Here is a 17,450-nt window from a genome sequence, read left to right on the forward strand (position 1 = left end):
CCGCTCTGGGCTGGATGTGCAGGTGGTCATGGGGCTTGTTTTTTTTTTTATTTTATTTTTTTTTATTTTGCAAAGATCCCCCTACAAAGAGCATGCCAGCCCGTCCCCGTCAACACAGGCCAGTACCCTGGGAGCGGGCGGCCGATGGGGAATAATGACATCAACCTGACCGCGGTTAAGTACAGAGCTTGCGGAAGGTTCACGGCTGTGTGGCCCGGAACAATGGCAGAAAAAGAAAGGCGCTGGCCCGGCGGGTCCCGGCTGGCATTAGCCGTGCCGTGCGATCAAGGGAAGGTAGGGTGCAGGCTGCCACTTCGACCGACTGGGACCAGGTTAATCCCTGGGTGGGAGGAGGAGAGGCAGGCGACACCAAAGCAGCCCTCGGAAGGAGCAGAGGGGACCAATGACAATACCTTTATTTGCATAATCTGTGTTTAACCCTTTACTAATAGACTCCACGTTGCCTCCAAATCAGCTTAATTTCCTTGAGACTGGTGGGCAGAGAGCCCTAGCACCAGCAGCCCTTGAACATACTATCTAATATTCATTTAATATGTAATGCTGAGACTTATGGCTTGGGCAGGGGGTTGTGGGGTGGGGGAACTCTCACTGGGGAGATGAAAAGAAACAGGCATCTCTTAAAAGGAGCACTGTGGGAACTTACTCCTGGTCACACTCCACTGCTGACTTCACGATCTTCAGAAAGTGGCTTATTCTCTCTGCTTGGAGCACCGAGGAGAATTAAGAAAACAGAGTTGGGAACTGAGGAAGCCTCATGCACCAATATTGGTCCAGAAATTTATATGAAAACGCAAAGAACTGTCTGTGTCCGATTTCCAAAAACCAAAAAGACCCCAAATCGCTGATTGCACTCTCAAATATACAGACGATTCTGTGTGAGTGTGTATGGGACATGCAGGGTAGGTGGTGAGGACAATTATGGGGATGTAGGCAGCAAAGGAATATTGAACTTGAACTAAAAATCTCACAAGAAATTGGCAAACAGAACTGGAATTTCTCAGGAGGTAGGACTGAGTTTCTAACACGTGGTGGTTTTTTTTTTTTTTGGTGTTTCTTTGTTTTTGTATTTGTTTTATGATTTCCTGCCCCACCTCTTTCTACCTACTTTTTCTACTTTCCTGATAAAGTCTGAGGACAGAGAAGTCTGCAAATTTAAAATATGCTAATTCACATGCTCCCTTAGAAATGGAAGATGGAGAAAGGTATTTGAAGAGTGTTTCTAGTTCAGCAAAGGAGCCTGCTCTTAAGGTTCTGGGGTTGCTGGTTCACTGAATCTCCTGTGTTCCTGGGCTGACAAGGAGGCGACGGGCTGAAGGCAGGTGTGCACTGAGCATGTGCTATTTTTGACGTCATAACTGTGGTCCCATCTCCACAAAGAAACTGCCTTGAAGAATCCCTGTTAAGAATTCTGTCTTCTCCCCACTCCGCTATCTACTTTTGTAAGTACTACAGAGAACAGTATATTTTACTAGAAAAAAGTTGACGTCATCTTAGCTTCCAGCTCAAACAGAACAACCATTTTGACACAGTTCTTTCTCTTGTAATTATTATTATTTCTCTTCCCTAGAGAGTCAAGATCGTGCCATAAACAAATTACGTTATACTTTCTTCCAGTCGCTTTTACTATATATTACTAGAATCTTTATAAACATAGTTTCTGTTGGGCTACCTAACATTTCATCTTCTGAGTAGAGCATTTTGGTTTATACCAAATGCTTCATTTAATATCCAAATATTACAACTCTAAGTAACGATTCAATTAAATCATTTCATTTAAGGCCTTCCATCATTTGATATTTTTTCTTAATATAATTTCCTGCTAGAAGGCAGAGCAACCTCTTTCAAAGCGACAGATTTAGTTAAAGAGCTTCTTTACGATGAATCCTATTAAAAATCACCCAAGTGTTTTTAGCTTTAGCTCCAAGAACAGAAAGAAAAATATGATAATACTTTAAAAACACATTGAAACAGAGCTTTCGTGTGGAATAGTCAGGATAAGCTGCATAAAAACTCTTTTCTCAGTCCCGGAAAAAATCGTGGCGTAACACAGTCTCTGGACATTAGTTCATTGGCACCATCGACTACGTAACAGAGCTGTGATCTGGGGACCCCTTCTAACCAAATACACGGTTAGGCACGTCTCAGAAAACTTTGGTGATTACGAGGCGCTTCACTGACTTGAACCCACAGAATCACATCTCTGTGATTTGGTTTGCATCCCCCGATGAAGCCTGAGGACATCATGGACAAGACATTCCCTTAACACATAGTTTCTCTGTCTTACAGACTCTGCTCTACGGCCCTGCTGAGCTTTCCCGTCTGCAGTGTTTCCAGTGGATGACAACTACCCCCGTGTTACCCGAAGGACCTAAGCCCTAGCAAGTTAGATAACTAACAGGTACGTGCAGCCTTCCACCAAGTTTTGTCTTGATAAACTGTTGGTACATTTATTTTGCAAGAAAAAGAGTATTTGTGAAAACACGTGCTCAGCACTTTGATATCCCAATCCAGCACTGTCGTTTTTATGAATTCCTTTTTAACAAAAACACGTTGTTTTGGTTTGTTTTTTTTGTCTTTGGATTTTTCATATTTTCATCGTCTGAGATAGCTCTGGGTCTTGCAAAACCACGTACGCAGGCCAGTTCACTGGTAAAATTAAACTAAACACTCATTAAACATTTGGCCAGTTTATTCAGGATGGAAGCAGGTCAAGAGAGTCAGAGATGCCCTAAAACAAAAAGAACTTACGAATACTCTGCAACAAAAGTAACCTAAGAGTCAATATAATAGGAAAGTAACCTAGAAAGAGTAACCTTTTCCTTTGAACAAAAGAATCGTGGCTCATCTCTTTGAATGGCTTCCATTAAAGCGCCTCTCCAACACTGTCTGATAATAGATTAAAATGTCTCGGATCAGATCAAAGGGAAGAATTATGGGGAGAAAAGCTAAGACCTGGAGGATCAGATGCACCATTGCCTTTTTTGGAGACTAAAACGCAAGCCCATAAAAATCACAGGTGTGTTCAAATTATAATATGAAGCAGGAAAAATGAATTTTTAGACTAGTTGCCCAATAATTTCAGAAGGAAAAACACCTTGGAATGGATGAGATGGTAGAGACATCCCTGGTTCATCAGACTCTCTGTCGCTTTCATTAAAAAACAGACGACAGTCTTTTGCTTCTGACCAGGTGAAAGGCTCATGAGACACAGGAGGTCACATTTCTGAAATCCGTGACCAAATTTCCTACGAAAGAAAACAATGACGCTGATGACTATGGAATCATTTTTGGGGGAAGAATCCAAAGACGAACGCCCCACACAGGTGAGCTCAAATAGGAGATTAGTCAATAAATGGATCAGCATATGCTGTGAGAGCAACCGCTTCTATGCCATAGGGAACCACCATGTCACTCCAAAGGGCGACCACCCCGAATTAGGATGCACTTTGTATCACGCACAACATAAAACAAATCACCCAAGTTAAAATGTCGTTTCTCAGCTCTCTCCTGCCTCATCCTCCACCAGGTTTCATTTGCCAATAAGCTTTCCTACGTCAAGGGCAACTCCGAGAAAGCGGGGCAGTGGGGCTGTCAATTTGGCAGCCTGGCAGATGAATTGGTTTCATAAATACAGACACTACATCCTGTCTTATTTCATGCAAAACGTCGCACATAACCACCATTTGCTGCTGAGGGTTAGGTAGACCTCAGGGAAGCCACAGAAGTGTGTGGCATTCCAGTTAAGCAATCTGAACTGTCTCCAAACCATTCTGGCCTGGAAACTTCACAAATGTTTCATCGTGAAGCCTGCAGCACCATATATATATATTTTTTCTCTCACAAGGATCTGATGTAATTATGTACATACTTAAAGCTACCGGCTTTTAGGTCTGAGTGGGAAGAGAGGGATTCATATTAAACAGCGCTGGCAACTAACAGTCCCATCGAATTAGCTATCTCCCAGATGCAGTCTTAAAATTTTATCTTGAGGCTTCGTTTTCATTCATTTACTCTTCCCCCAAATACTTATTACAAGGGAGTTCCATTGTGCACTTCTACACAGGAAGAACAAAAGTAGTTGTATTACTCTATCTTCTAATACCCAAGCCGGGGTTTTGCTTCATTAACTAATCGAAAAGGTGGGCTCAGAAGCGAATACAAACCGAAAGCGGCTCCCAAGGGCATTCATATATATTGAATGCATTGTATGTTCTAGAAACTTCCTATGCACTGTGTACAAGCATCACAGCAGCACTGACGCATGGGCATTGGCATCGCACTGTCGAGAGGAGGAAACAGATACTCGCGGAGGTGCGGTCACGTGACCGAGAGCAGCGCTGCGGGGGCGCCGCTCGCCAGCCACGTACGTTTGTCTGGCTTCCGTTCATTTTGCCGTAACATGTTAGCTATGAGGACGTGGCTGTGATCACTGCCTGGGTTTCTAGGAAATACACAGACACTTTCCTTTCTGCTACTAAGATGGTCAAGACAGGAGCTTATCTTCCGAACTGGATTCACGGGGACGTTCTTCATAGCAGAAAGTGACTGACTGTCTTCCTAGACACTAAAACTTTCTTAAGAACATAAATTATGATGTAAATGATGCCTTCTCTGAAACACACTTCTGGAGATCGAGTGCACCAAAATAAAGGCTCAGAGAGCTTCTCAGAGGCCACAGAACTGGTCCTCATATAGACAATCTTCTTGCCTGGCTGGGTGGGTAAGGTAGTTGGAGCATTGTCTCAGGCACCAAAAGGTTGCAGGTTCAATCCCCAGTCGGGGCACATACCTAGGCTGTGGGTTCAAACCCTGATTGGGGCGTATATGGAAGGCAACCCATCGATGTTTCTCTCTCACATTGGTGTTTATCTCTCTCCCTTCCTCTCTCTCTAAAATCAATAAAATATAATCTTGGCTGAGAATTTAAAATAATAATAATAATAAAAGAATCTTCTCTATTATCCTCATACTTACCTATGTATGAGAAGTTAATGCCAATGATAAGAAGGAACTGAACCATTTTTTTCATCATTCATGTTTCCATGTCGGCAGACTTCTGCCCACACCCAACTTCCATCATGTTTAAAGGAAAAAGAATGAAGAATAAACACCAAAGATTATGTGCTCATGTATTGCTTTTTCATTGGAAAGTATCATCTGTGCCCAATTCTCTTTTCTTTCGAAGAGAAAGTTTCGAGGGTGCATCCTGCTCTTGGAAGGATCTGGAAATCCAATGAAAAGAGTGGCCCCAAGAACACTAGGAAGGGAAAGAAATAAATCTCTGTGTACCCACACCCGTCTGCAAGATTCCACGGCAACCTGGACAAAGTCCCCATGGGACCACCTGTAAGAGTTCGAGATCTCCAGTCTCCGGGGGCTATTTTGTCTCTACACTTTGCAGTCAATCAACCAGCACTCGCTCTGTGCTGTGCTCAACCTGGTGACAGCTTTTCCGAAGTGCACACCTGTCTGTGCGGAATGGCAGTGAGACTCCCAACTCATTTCCCATAGGCTACCGCACAGCCGTGGATGTTAATGCCTTTGGAGTGTTTTGGCTTTGACAATAAGCCGGAATCTTGACTACGCAATTGACTGCAACTACATAAATTGCTCTTTGGAATGAATCTTAATATATACACTTGTGGATGTGAATCCAGCTCCATACCCTTTCCCCCATATGACACGGCGGTTCACATCCTACCCATTTTTAAGTGAGCAAATTTGAAGAAAATGGCTGTGTAATACCGTCGGCGTTAACACCAGCTATTTGAAAAGCTCAAGGATTAAAAGTTAATTCCGTCCTTTTAATTCCGGGGACATATAAATGGCATTCTGGGTACGGCCAACCCCTCTTTTTATCGGTCCTTTCAGGCTGCCTTCCCACTAATTCTTGGTTGTTCAAATGCTACCCACACAATAAAAGCCTTGAGTTAATTTACTAAGATTTTACACCAGTGCAAATGAAAGAAAGGAAAGTGCTAAACAAGGCAATTAGCACTCTGTTTAGTGCACTCCCAAAATAAATGTAGGCAATTTACAATTTGGCAAATGGCACCCTCTCCAGATCCAACTCATTTATGCCTGAGGGGGTGGCGCGGTTCATTAGGGGGGAAAAGTGTTTATATATTTTATGCTATGGAGGCCCAACCCATTCCGTGCCCCAGCAACAGATGCGACTCCTCCTGAGGATTATTAGTGTTTCTTGCAGAAAAATGCCAAACTATTACGCTTTCAAATAAATGGCCCCAAAAAGAATGCCTGTGACTATCGAGTCTCAGTGGCTGGCATTACGCGATGCGGGTGGGGGGGAGGCGGTTTGTAGGCGTGTGTCGGGGGTGGTTCGCAAACCTGCAGCCACGGTGGGAGCCTCCTTGCGACGTGCGCCTCCGCTCTGAGACCGGTGGGAGCTGTTCATTTGAAGTACTGCTGACTGTTTCCTAGTTGCCAGTGAGGTTGCTCCAAGCCTTTCATGTTTATTCTCGGGAACCTCCTTATTAGTGCAAAAATAATAGCTGTTGCTTGTGCAGAATCACAACCAACATTGGTCTTTGTGATGCAAGCGGGATCGTGGTTCAACGTGCATCTATGTTGCCTTCGAACAAAGCTCTTGACGAAATAGTTCGCAGACGGCAAAGACGGGCCAGACTTGGGATAATGGGGCCCAAAGTCTAGCCTCTCGTGCTTTGGGACTGACTCTTCGCTTTAGGAAGATCAAGTTCTTGTAGTTCACGTTCACAAGTGGCTGCCGTCTGAAATTTGGATTTCTCCTGGAATGAAAAGATGGACAATGGGCGCCTGCAAAAGAAAGGCAGGTGAAATAGAGTCCGCCCACCAGCCTTCCCTGTATTTTTGCTTATTTTTGAGTCTAGATAGTTTTACTTGGAGATTAGAAAAAAAAAAAGACAAGCAAGGTAAAAGCATTCTTTTGTGCCCTCTAGCTGCTGAAAACACAAATGAAAATCATATTCTCTGATGATTAAATTCACCTAATCTGACTTAGTGGTGGGGGGTGTGTGGAAACTCCGTTTCTATGAGCTCCGCTTCCCTTTCCTTTATAAAAAAAATACTTCCGTAAGTAAAAGTTTCCCTCCTTGAATGAACCAGACTTTTGATTTTCAGAAGATAAGGCAGAATGTGTAGCAATTCAGGAGGGGCTCTCGGAAAATTCAACTGGAACGTAACTTCTCTCGAGCAGCTGGGCTATGGTGGACTCTGTGCTGCTCTGAGTACTATTGGCCCTCGATTTTAATTGGATTCCTGAAGGAAGTAGAGGAGATTGGTTTGCCAGCTTTAGGAATATTAGAACGGCCTCTAGAATGGATGACAAAGGTCGTGTGCATAGGTATGTTTAGGAAAGTGGCAATGGAGTGTGTGTGTGTGTATATATATATATATATATATTTTTTTTTTTTGGTGACCTTCTGTCATTAAGGTCATTCTGGCATGAGAATGCTATCAGAATCAGGCTTTAAGAAAATGTTGCATTTCGGGGTGGCAGTTCCAACAGCAGTTTGGGTGACGAGACTTTCAATCGAGGCTACATTTCAAAAAAATAAAAAAATCAGCACCCCCTGTGATATAAATGGCTCTCTGGTGGGATAATTCCAACAAAGGAAACTTCCCGATGTCCAATTTATTGCACATTTTACTTACGGGGAGGAAAAGTCCTGCGGCCTGAGGCAGGCACGCTGTCGGAATTGCAGAAAAGAAAGAGAGACATCGTTTGACGTTTGCGGAATTATTATTATTTTCTGAGAAATCTCTCCAGGCTTCCAAAGAAAAGGGTTTTCTAAGAGCCCTCAATTTTTCAGTTACCTTGGAGCACGTTTGATGTGGGGCGGAGCGGACGGGTGGGGGAGGGGGCTGAGCTGTTGAACGAGTCCGGGGAATATCTGAGACCACCCTCCCCCCACCCCACCCCCCTGTGCCACCGAAGTGGATGCACGGCTCAGAGGACTGGGTCGACGAGGCTCACGGTAATTCCCCTTCCAGTGCAGGGTGCGCCCTCAAGGGCTGAGTCTCAACAGATGTCCTAAAGCGACACCTCCCGAGCCACTCCTGCGTCGTGGAGACGTATACAGAAATCAAGCTAAATCAAATTAGTCGGCAGAGTCAAAAAATAAAGGTCAGGTCGCGCGGCATCTGAGTAAACAACCTATGCAATATGGCCATCCTCAGTCAGGAACTAATTAAGAACACACCGTCCTTCTTGGGGAAACCTCAAAAGTGCACGGTGCTGAATTATTAAAAACAACACACACACACACACACACATACACACACACACAGAAATAAAAAAAAAAATCCCCCCCGACTCTGCAGTACAGCAGATGAAAGGCTAAGGAGCCATAATATCCCACGGAATTGGGACTCTTGGATGGAGAGAGTCTCCAAATCCCCAGCTTTCTTTGTTTTGATGACAATTTTTCTTCCGTGACGGGAGCAGCAAGTAGGCTGGCAGCCTGTCTTGTGTTACCTTTGTCTGCCCAGCTCAGCTGGTATTTAATTGGTCAGCAATGGGAGGGAAGTCTCCTTTGAGGTAATGAATATTGACTGTTTATGTTGAAATGTCACAGTGAAAAGAAAGCCAGCTCCAAAGAGACAGAACCCAGTGTGAGCGCCCGAGACACAAAAGAGACACCAGTGCAGGCGGGCATTGAAAAGCAAAGCGGCTGAGATTCAAAGGGATGGGACCGGGGCCGGCCTCCATGTGTGGGAATTTTCAGCGAGCCGTGGACAGGTGGGACAGTCACCGTTTTACCTGTTACCACGCACGGCGGTGGAGCGCTTTTCCTACAAAGGCACGCAGGCCGCCACGCACGGACACGTTTTTTAAGGAAGAGGCCCTCCCGTCGTGAATCATTTTCGGGGAAATGGGGCAAACTGAACAGTTAGGAATGGCCCATCTGAGGCAAGGAGAAACAAACAAATAAATCAGCCAACATGCAGCAGGAGAGCTCCTTTGCCAGGCTCGCCCTCTCTTCAGATGGTTAGATTCTGCATTTTCCAACAAACTTGCAGGATCTGGAAATTTGGGGGGTCCTGGTGATTAGAGATTTTAGGGTAAGAAAGGAAGGCACATAGAGTCTGCTCATTAGGTGGGTTCAAGACATTATCATTTAATCATTTGGGACGTTATCTCCGGCCCATCTTTGGAAGTGGAGGGTGGCCTTGGGCGCACAGCTGGGGTGGGGGCGTGCACAGCTTTAACCCTTTCGGCTCTGGCCCAGCACTCCCATGATTCAGTGCGGTGTGTCTGTGGGAGGTTTGACTTTATGCATCCACAATGGATTTTATGTCACTGAGTGACTCGAATTTTCCATTCCTATATTTCCAAATGGTGACCAGCCGGGTGAGTCATATCAGGAGAGAGAAAAAAAAAAGACAGCAAACAGAGACCATCTGAATGATTTCGATGCGTAGGAAGCTGTCGCCTTGCCAAGCTTTTAAATCTGGGAGGACTCCGTTCCTCCCGCCTTTGGGCCTCATGACCGCTTTGCAAATTAATGATAGCCACAAGTATTGTATTTCTTGCCTTTTCATTGTGTAGAGGAAGGGGCAGGAAACAAAGACATAACTATATAACTACTGAGTCACGTGCATGGGAAAACTAAGAAGACTGAGGAACCCAGATACCCAGAAAACTGGAGTTTCTGCTGCCCATGAATAGGCGGTTGTGTCGACAGTGTGGCTGTACTGTTCGCACATTTCAAGTTCACATATTTGAACTTCATCATCATGGGGACCCCATCGTGGTGAATTTCTGAGGCAACAGCTCATTATTACCTTTCCCTTTGGATCGCTCCCAAATGCAGAAGGGGTTCCCTGTTTTATTGCCCAGCCATGCAATTACGATTTTTAAAAGCCCAATAAATAAAAGATGACTTCACGAGTCGCATCCCGGGGTCAGGCTCGAACCCCAACCTGTGACACTCCCTCCCCTCACTCGAACTAACAAGCTGCATGCCCCAGGAAGAGGGATATCTCTTCATTAGCAAGCTCCGCCTCACCTTTGCAAACCGCCCCCGCCGGCTCCCGGCTCCCCCTTTGCATCTGGCAGGATTGAGACGTCTTCGGGTCCCTCAATGACATTTAGGAGTCCTAGGAGACAAAAAAGGAAGTCATTACATTTCCCAGTGCACCTGCAAAGGAGATGTCATTAAAAGAGGAAGCAAAACGCAACCTTGTCAACTTGCTTGGGCCCAGAAGGTAATCCTGTGCCCCCAGCCATGGAGCCGGGGAAGGAAACGGAATCCTATTATTCCTGACACGAGCCGAGCCCCCCGCAGTCCCCCAACACACACACCCCCCCCCCGCCCTGTGTCAAAGGTGGGCCGTGCCAGGAAAGTTCAGGTGTTGCTAAATTCATTAATGTGTCACTTGGAAAAGACGTGACGCGGCTCCTGTTGTCTGCGGGGATGGGGACCGGGGTCTGTCAGCACACGCTCATCTTAATTCTGCTCCTCCCGCAGCTGGCTCTGCCATCTGCAAGGGGTTAAGGGCCGTGGGCAATGGCCTCTTAAAAGGTTACTAATATTTGACATATATCATTTTAATCTGCCCTTTTCAGCGGCACTCCCTACCACCACCAAAAAAAAAATGTGGCTCGGTCAACCCTCTTCTGTTGCATGGCTGGTCAGGATTTTGCAAATGAAGGTAGCAGAGGGTGAGTGAATCTATCTTGCTCTGTCGCCTACTTTTATTATTAAAGATGAATGTGCTTTTCTTTGTAAGATTATGGGCCTCCGTGGAACCACGGTGCATTTGGACAGAAATTTGACATTTAAAGCCCGAGACATCGGAGAGTTTCTCGCCTTCTTCGTTTGCGAACATTTTCTTCAAATTTTACTGAAATGGGTTCTTTTGAAAATGTGAGGGACTTCATAAAGGTGTCTTGATAAACAGAATCCATTTGGTTGCTCTGCACGTGACGTGATAAAGAATATTTATTTAGTGACTCGCGTGTACCAGAAAGGGCGAAGGAGGGTGTGTTATGGAAAAATAAAATAAAATAAAGACACCATTTTGTGAATGAAACAAATCACGTTTCGCGTTGACACATCAGCAGAAGGTACATTTTTCTAAAGATATGTGTTAGAGATGACTGTTTTAAAGAAAGACCCCATTTTCTAATCATTTAATTTTTTTCCATTTCAATTGTCATACCAGTATAAGCAGATTTGCATTCCGTATGGATTATTTCAAAGACGTGAAATCGCCAATTTTCACACCCTGGTTCAAGGCACTATTTATTTGCTTAATTTGGTTTGCAAAGGATGAGGTAGATCCTTTTTTTGCCATTTTTTTCCTTCGTGGTCCAAAGATAAGAAGGAAATGACAAACACCGTTCTTAGCTAAAACCATGGTGTAATTTCTATTAAAATAATATGAGTGCCCTACCAGCTCGGGTTCCTCCCATCATCACTGTTTATTTTGGTTGTGTGGGGGCACAGCTAATATGCCTCACTGCCACACTCACACTGGACACTAACACGCAGCGTGCCATTATTTCACGCCTGGGAATATAACGCAGCCGCGCTTTAAATAGAGCCGTGGATCCACATTGCTGGCGTGTGTGGAATCTGACCACTTCACGCTCGTTCCGGTTGTATGTTCTGCCTAAAACAGAAAAGTACTTTCTTAAGGCACAGAAGAGAATCCAGCTGCAAACAGATATACGTCTGATGTTCGTGCAAACTTGTCTTTCCCTTTCCCAGCTCAAACTCTGAATATTTTCCTCAGACTGCTGAGCCTGCGTTCACGACAAAAATTTGCATTTCTAAGCGGCGTGGTGACAAGGCAAGGCAGCAGGCGTGCTGGAAAACGAGGCTAGAAAACACGTGAGGTGCACACATATGGAGGGCTGCGTTAATGAGTTCCTAGCTCCCCAGATGCCTTGAACTTTTTTCCGAAGGCCCGTGGGTGTCCAACCTTTTGGCATCTCTGCGCCACACTGGGAGAAGAACAAGTGTCTTGGGCCCCACGTTAAATACAATGCGACATGTAATGACAAAAAAAGATCTCATGATGTTTTAAGTAAATAGACAATTTCGTGTTGGGCTGCGGATTGGGCACGCCTGCGAGAACAAGACGTGATTTTCAGATTCCCCGTTTCCGAACTCCGTGCTGGTGGTTGGTATGCCCTGTGCATGCGGGGACACGCCGGGTCACACAACTGTAGCTGCAGAGAGCGGCAGCACGCAGCTGCGGTGGGGATGGGGTTAGCGGGGCAGGGCTGTGCGGATGCGCGAAGCACTTAACCTAGCGAGAAGCCGAGTTGGGCGGGAAGGGTCCCCCTGGACGAGTTTTTCAAGTTGATCCTGGTGTTTGTGTTCTTGGTCCCTCTGGGGCTCGCCGGGGGAGGGGGGGAGAGAGGGAGGCCTGCACTCTGGACTTGCACTTGGAGGGAGAAAGAAAATCAATCCGCGTGCCCTGAAGATGGAAGTGTTCATGCAGAAAGTCACAGAGGCGCTGGCGTCTTGTAAGGAAGACTCTAAGGAAATGGTTTCAGGCTTCAAGCGAGACGCTGAAGTCCCGCTGCGCTCCCCCGAGACGCAGGGGGCGCGAGCAGAAATAGAAAGAGTGCGTGTGGGCCCGGGCCCAGAGTCCGTGTGCTTTTTCATCCAGAAAGAGAAAAAAAAAAAAAAAACACCGCTGAAACTGGGGCTGGGTTTGTATATTGCTAAACTAAATAAATATAACTAAACTGCTTTGTTCCTTATTCATTATGACCTGGGACCCTACGCAGGAAAAATTGTGCTCAAATCTGACATTTTCTAGAAGGTTGCGGTGACCCTGTTGATGAACACCAAGGTTTGCATACAGGGCTTCTGGTCTACAGGTATTGTTTGATATATATATTTTTAATTTTTTTAAAAAAGATTTTTTAAAATTTATTTTTAGAGAGAGGGGAAGAGAAAGAGAAAGGGAGGAAAACATCAATGTGTGGTTGCCTCTCAAGCGCCCCCTACTGGGGACCTGGCCCACAACCCAGACCTGGGCCCTGACTGGGAATCGAACCAGTGACCCTTTGGTTCGCAGGCTCGTGCTCAACCCACTGAGCTATGCCAGCCAGGGTGATGTTTGATACTTTTGATCGATCACCACACCCTTCAGTCTGAAGATTTCCACAGTGTTTTGCAGCTCAAAGCATATTTAAAAAATATTCTAGATGACATCCTCTAAAACAGTCAGGGACAGAATACATTGCTATGCCTAGATAGGAAACATTCATTGAAAAAAACACAATTTTTTAAATAAAATGATCATTTTAAGACCAAAAGAAAGTGGCCCATGAGCTTTTCATGGTAACATTCAGTGTTGACGATGGCCTTGTCCTGAGTTCTCAGGTCCTTTGAAGACCCAGCCGTTTCCTTTGGGACCCTCATTCGGTGCCATGGGAAGGTCAAGGGTGGCAAGACCCAGAGAAGAGCACCTGGGTGCACGGAGATCTCCCAGACTGGAGTTGGACTCTATTTTTGGTTCCTACAACACCACCCGCAATTATACAATTCTGCTGTCTCCACCTCCTCAACGTCATAGAACGGAAAAGCGTGCAGTCGATATGAACACTGACGATCTCTTTGATTTTTCTCTCTGCTTAAAATGTCCAAAAGTTTCTTTTTACCGACCAATGGCTTTGCATTAGGAAGGGCAGGCAATCAAAACAAATTAAAAAAGAAAAAGAAAAAGAAAAAAGAAAGGACACTGTGTTCAGATTATTTTCAAAAGAGCGAAGCAGGCGATGCGGAATGTCGGCAGGGCGTTCTCTGATTCGACCCCTTTTCTCTTCTCAGCCTCATCTGGGGCTCGTGCCCCGCAAACCACAGGCGGGACGCTGTTCTGCAGAGACCCCCAAAGTGTGAGCAGGGGACCCCCACTCAGGACTTCCAGGACCCTTCACTGCTCACCTGATGTGGGTTCCTGGGATCGAATGCAAATTCTACCTACCCCACAGTCTGTAATAGTGGCCGTGTTCCCTTCCCTTCTTACTCAATGGTCAAGGGGGCAGGTTTCTGTTTACTTGCCCCTATGAGACACAGACAGTTGGCAGAATGCAGTGAGGTCAGCATTGGGGGATTTGGGTAGCGCCGTGGCAGAAACCCACAGCGTACCCAGCGGTCCTGATGCTGGAAGACGGGGAAAACGGGGCCTCATCGCCCCCTCATCGCCAGCATGGAGCTGTGCTTCTGACACTGCCTTTGAGGAGGAAACGATGACATTTAAAAGAATCTCTCTAGCCATAAAAAAAGGCATGTGAATATCTATAAATATTGATCCAAAATGAGTGCAATGAATAATTTATCCTGAAATATACTTTCTTTGTCTTTCAGTTTTTAAAGCGGCTTGGGGTTTTTTCCCCCCTCTAAAAAATTATGGTTAGACAAGCATATTCTTTCCTCTCTCCTTTTAGAACTGTTTGTTATTTTTAGAGAAAGAAGCGATGTTTTCAAAAGATGTGTGAAGCTGGGGGTGTGGGGGACCCCAACCATGCCCATAGGATCAGAATGGAGCTACCCTGCAGGTGATCTAGTCTCTGGAAAAATATAACTTGAGATTTTTAAAGAAAGTATTTATCGTTTGTTGTCATAATTGTGTTATCTTCAGTGCCTATTCTCTCGTGGCGGACTCGTGTCAACATCTCTTCTGTTTCCTGGAAGAAAAATCGGGATGTTTATTTGTGGGGACTAATGGTTCTAACCCCAAATATTCTCTTGTGTAACGAGAGCAAAATAAACAGGTGCACTCAGCACCATCCACACACAGCAGTTCTGACACGGGCAGCCCGTCTGCAAAAGGCAGCAAACTTTCCAATCTCACTGGGAGCCCGTTGTAATCTGTCACGACGCTGGGTCTCCTTTGGAACGTCTATCGACATTTTCACGAGGGGTCGACGTTCTGTTGCATTCTTCCCTCCTCTCTCCACCCCCCTAGAGCCCCTAGATTCGAGAGATGAACGCCTCCCATTCATTTCTCGGACACGTTTTCTTGGAAAAACCATCCCTTGTGAATTCATTAGGCTTTTCTTACGCGCTGAGTCTGTCCAGAGAAAATGATTTGATGACGATGATGATTTTTTGTTCATTTCTACCCTGTTGAGCTGGCCAGCTCAGGTATGTTGGTTTTCGTTGTTATTGTTTTAAAATTTTGTTAGTTTTTTGTTCTGCTCGTGATGGAAAGGGGGGCAAGAAAGAAGCCATTCACTGGGTGTGGACATTGTCCATTTCGGGAAAACTTGGACAATTTTGGGCTTTTACCCCACACCCCAACACCTTGATTTTATTTAATGCTTTGGACTCACCAGGCATGTTGTGAAATTTGTGCAGAAGAACATTTAATTCATGGGTCTCCGAACATCTAGCAAGCATGCAGGACAGTTTTCTGAAGTCTCCTCGTTTCTAAAGGGAAAAAACGGAAATCAGAAAGTTCTGTTGAATTGGATAGACTATAAACTAGGGAGCCATGTGGTGTTTTCCTGAAATGGGACAGGAATTCTATTTGGAGACCTCAACATGCGGGCTGGAAGCCCCTCTGGTCCCCACAGACAGCCTGGTGCTGGACCAGAATGGGCAAGGGTTTCGGCGTCAGAGCAGAGCCAGAGTTCGAACCCAGCTCTGAGCTCCTTGGCTGGGACCTAGCCAATTAACTCCACCTCCTCAATGCTGTTTCTCTGTGGGTGGAAAAAGACCACCACCAGCCCTGGTTGGTGTAGCTCAGTGGATTGAGCGCGGGCTGGGAACCAAAATGTCCCAGGTTTGATTCCCAGCCAGGGTACGTGCCTGGGTTGCAGGCCATAACCCCCAGCAACCGCACATTGATGTCTCTCTCTCTCTCTCTCTCTCTCTCTCTCTCTCTCTCTCTCTCTCTCTCCCTCCTTCCCTCTCTAAAAATAAATAAATAAAATATTTAAAAAAAAAGAAAAAGACCACCACCACCACCAATAATAATAACGCCTGCCTCACAAAGTTGTTCAGAGGGCTGAATGAGAGTGCCCATTTGACCTGATGTGCAAAAGCTTCCAAATGCAGCCTTTCTCTTCTCGCCCCGGTCTATCACAGCAGCCTCCTAAGCATTCTGTAACATCGCTAATTCGATCTATATCGTGGGAAGAGATATCTCCCTGAAACGGATATCAGAATAGGCAGCTTCTCCACTAAAAATCTCTCCGACTCCCACTTACAGAATAGGCCTAAGCTCCTGAATGGGTATTCACAGTCTTCCTGTCCTGGTCTGTCTCTTTCTCTCCCCCGCGCATCTTATGTTCCAGGCCAGTCGATGCTGTTCCTTCCCCACTCCAGTTCCCATAGCGTTTTCCACCTGAAACACACTCCCGTCTCTCCCACTCACTGCACGGTACATCCCTGGACTTAGGTCCAGGGCCCAGGGCCAGACCTTTGAAGAGAGCTGCTCAGCAGCTAGCACGTCAGTCATCACGTTCACACTGTGACTTTTCAAATATCCCCCGAGGTAGAGCAGCCACATTTATCATCTAAACTGGGACCCTCGGTTCAAGAAAGATACTAGACCCAGTGAATGCTGGGACCACAGGCAATCCAGGGGGTCCGTGACTCAGAGGTGGGGACAAGAACAACTGGAAATGAATGTGGCCGCTCTGTATCCCAACAGGTTGCAGAAACCAAGGGATTCGCTCTCGAACCAATCGGCCTCCTGTGTCGTGGCTGGCTGGGGCGGAGTCGCTCATTTCCCAGTGTTGGCCTCACCTCTTTGTGGGATGCCGCTTCTGGGGCCACGGTGGGGCTTCTGCTCTCTCTACAGTGGGTGCGCTGAACCCAAATCTGGGCTCGAGGGGTGGACACGACCCCTTTCGGGGTCAGCGGCGTCGGTACGTCCTTATCTGATTAAATTGGAAGCTTTTCCACCGTCGTATCTATTGGAGGGTGCAGTTGACTCTGGAAAACATTTAGTGATATAGTTGGTAAGTGATTCAATTTTAGAAATGATGGTAGCGTGCATACGAGACATTTCGTGGGATCATCGCTCCAAGGATACTTCAATGTGTGACGTAAGGGGCCACGGGGAGCAGGCTACTGCGTTCCCTTTCGTGACGTTAGGGGCGGCGTGGTGAGCCCTCTCTGTCTGTGTTATTTAAGCCTTGGCCATAACCTTGGGGATGACGACTTGAGGGAGTGACTGGTACGTTAAACAAAACTGCGTGCGAGATGCAAGTGGTCAGCTTTGTGGAAGTCTATCCTCTGTCTTTTCTATATTAACCTTGTTCTGACTCCGGAGGAAATTTCCTAATGTCCTATTGCTAATGCCATTATTTTAATGGATTGATGGTTTCTAAATGGGGAGCGGGGACACACCGTACATTCAGCATCTCTGTGACTTGCACGCACTGGCGACAGGATGGCAATGTGACAGCTGGACAATGTTAGTGGCACCATATTTATATACAACATCTGTAT

This window comes from Phyllostomus hastatus, unplaced genomic scaffold, assembly GCF_019186645.2.
Source record: "Phyllostomus hastatus isolate PE091 unplaced genomic scaffold, TTU_PhHast_1.1 phas_scaffold_555, whole genome shotgun sequence".
In the NCBI taxonomy this organism is placed as follows: Eukaryota; Metazoa; Chordata; class Mammalia; order Chiroptera; family Phyllostomidae; genus Phyllostomus; species Phyllostomus hastatus.